At 78.6% G+C, this 2,500-nt stretch overlaps 1 non-coding gene across 1 annotated transcript; it reads left to right on the top strand.

Moving 5' to 3' along the window:
- The first annotated feature begins 2,222 nt into the window (after positions 1-2,222).
- On the top strand, positions 2,223-2,375 carry LOC135326686 (5.8S ribosomal RNA). The gene has a single exon (XR_010386957.1). It is a non-coding gene; the product is annotated as a 5.8S ribosomal RNA (ribosomal RNA).
- Positions 2,376-2,500: the final 125 nt, after the last annotated feature.

Here is a 2,500-nt window from a genome sequence, read left to right as displayed (position 1 = left end):
CGCCCCCCCCGCCCCCCCACCCCACGGCGCTCCGCTGCCGCTGGGGGGGAAGGGGAAGGGGGGGGGGTCCGGCCCAGGGGAGGGCCCGGCGGGAGCGGGCGGCAGTGCGTGTGAGGGGCGGCGGGGCTTGGCTACTCCCCCCGGCGCCCGCGGGAGAGGAAGCGGCGGGCGCGGAGGCGAGGGAGACGGCCCTCCGGGTTGGGACGGGTCCCACGGGTCCCCACCCCTAAGCTGTGGGGGGCGGACCCGCGGCGGGCTGCGGCGGAGCAGCCCGTCCGCAGAGACCTGCGGGGGCAGGCGTTCCGGGATGGCGCGCGGGGCGGGCGCCGGGCCCCCGAGCGGGGGGCGTCGCGTTGAGGCCAAGCGAGGCGACGGTTCGTGCCCGAGTGGGCGGCCCGAGCCACGGCTCTCCTCCCGGGTGCAGCTGCCACCCGGCGCCGGGTTACTGAGGGAAACCCCGGGCCCCGGGAGGAGGACGAGGTCGTGGCGGCGGGTGTCGGGCGCACCCCGCGGGCGGACGCTCCGCCGAGGGGCGCGGGGGCCGGCTGGCGGGTGCCGGGTTCCCCCTCCGCGTCCCGTCTCGTCGCCGCTGCCGAGGCTGCCGCCGTCGCCGCGAGGCGGCGGCGGCCCGGTGGCGGGCGGCGGCGGGGGAGGCACCCCCGCGGGGATTTCAGGTCGTTTCCCTCACCCCAGGGCCAGGTACCTAGCGCCCGCGCTTCTCCTGCCCCCCCCTCGGTGACCCACCCGTGTGGTCCCGTGTGCCAGCGTGCTCCTCCCGGGTGCCGCACCGTGCGCGCCGCACCGGCCGTGCCTTCCCCCCCCCCGCCTCGGCTTCCCCCCACCCCGGTCCTTCCTCCCCCGCGGTGGGGGTGGGGGGGGCGGGGAGGGAGGGAGCGAGCGAGAGAGGGGAGAGGGCCTCCGGCCACCGCGGCCGCCGGCAGCCGCCCCGGGCAGGGATGGCCATGGGCCCCGGGCTCCGGGCCCGAGGGTTCTCGGTTGGAGAGCCGGGCGGAGGTTTAAAGACTCGGGCGGCCCGATGCGACTCGCGGAGGCGGCCGGGCGTGCTGCCGGAGGGCCGGGGGGTCGGCGCGCGCGGGCGCCGCGCCCCCCCATGCCAGCCGGCGCGCCCCGTGCTCGCCCCGCGGGCAGCCGGGACGGAGAGGGGTTACCCTGCCCCCTCTCTCCGCGGTCTGGTCTCGGCGGAGAGACGCCGCGCGGTCGGCCTAGTTGCCGGCCTGCCTCGAGCGTTGCGAGCCGGGCGCGAGCGCGTGCTCGCCGCCGGGAGGGCGAGCCCCCACCGCGGGTGGTGCGGGCGCCGAGCCTCCGCGCGTCTCCTCCTTCTCCCTGGCCGGTGCTTCTGGGTCTTCCGCCGTGGCCGCCGTCGGCGGCGCCCTACCCTACGCGCCCGCCCCGGCACTCTGCCGTCCGGGGCGCCCGCCTCGCTCTGCCCCGCCCGGCTCCGCCAGGCAGCGGGGGGGCGGTGGTGGGGCGGCGGCGGGGGCGGCCCGCCCCGCTCTCCGCGTGGAGACGGGGAGAGCGGGCGCCGTCCCCGTCCGTGCCGCCTTGCCCGCCTGCCCGCCGCCGGGCGTCTGTCCGCGGAGGGGACGGGCGAGCGCGTGGTGTCACCCGCGAGGCGGTGTGTGCGGGCGCGCGGGGGTGTGGGCGCCGCGGCGGCGGCGGCGGCGGCGGTCGAGCCGGAGGGCCGGCGAGGCGAGCGGGGAGCTGGGAAGCGCGGGGCCGGCGGGCCGCAGGCGCGCGGGCGGCGGGGCGACGCCGCTCCCGGTGGCGGCCGGGCTCTGACGCCTGGGGCGGGGGGGGGGTGGTCTGCGGGGACGGACCCCCCCCAACATCCCGAGGCAGGCGGTGTGGCCGGCCCGCCGCTCCCTGCCGGGCCAGACCGAGCCGGGCGCCTGGGCCGGACTCGAAGCGAGACAGGGTTTGTCCCCAGGTCGGGAGCGAGGGCTCCCCGCCCTTCTCGTTCGGGTTTGCCCTTCGTTTCCCCCCCCCCCTTTCTCTGTGCTTGTACGGTCAGTGAGGCAAGCCCCTCTCTTTCTCTCGCTCTCTCTCTCCTTCCGTCTCTGCCGTCCCTTGCTCAGCAGCCGGCGTCGGCGTGAGGAAGGGCGGTGGGGCGGAGGAGGAGGGGGCGGAGGAGGGGGGGCCCCCCAGGGGCTGCGAAAGCTGCCCGGTCCCCCCGCGCGCGCGGCGGGGACCGAAACCGAGACAACTCTTAGCGGTGGATCACTCGGCTCGTGCGTCGATGAAGAACGCAGCTAGCTGCGAGAATTAATGTGAATTGCAGGACACATTGATCATCGACACTTCGAACGCACTTGCGGCCCCGGGTTCCTCCCGGGGCTACGCCTGTCTGAGCGTCGCTTGACGGTCAATCGTCACCCGCGCCGTGGCGTGGGCGCAGCGGCGTGCCGCCCCTCGGTGGGTGTGGGGGGGGCGCGGTTCGGGTGCGCCCGGCCGTGCCCGCCCTCCCCTCCGAGCCCGGCGG

This window comes from Dromaius novaehollandiae, unplaced genomic scaffold, assembly GCF_036370855.1.
Source record: "Dromaius novaehollandiae isolate bDroNov1 unplaced genomic scaffold, bDroNov1.hap1 HAP1_SCAFFOLD_94, whole genome shotgun sequence".
In the NCBI taxonomy this organism is placed as follows: domain Eukaryota; kingdom Metazoa; phylum Chordata; class Aves; order Casuariiformes; family Dromaiidae; genus Dromaius; species Dromaius novaehollandiae.
The sequence above is the reverse complement of the archived record's forward strand: the minus strand, read 5'-3'. Positions and strand labels throughout refer to the sequence as shown.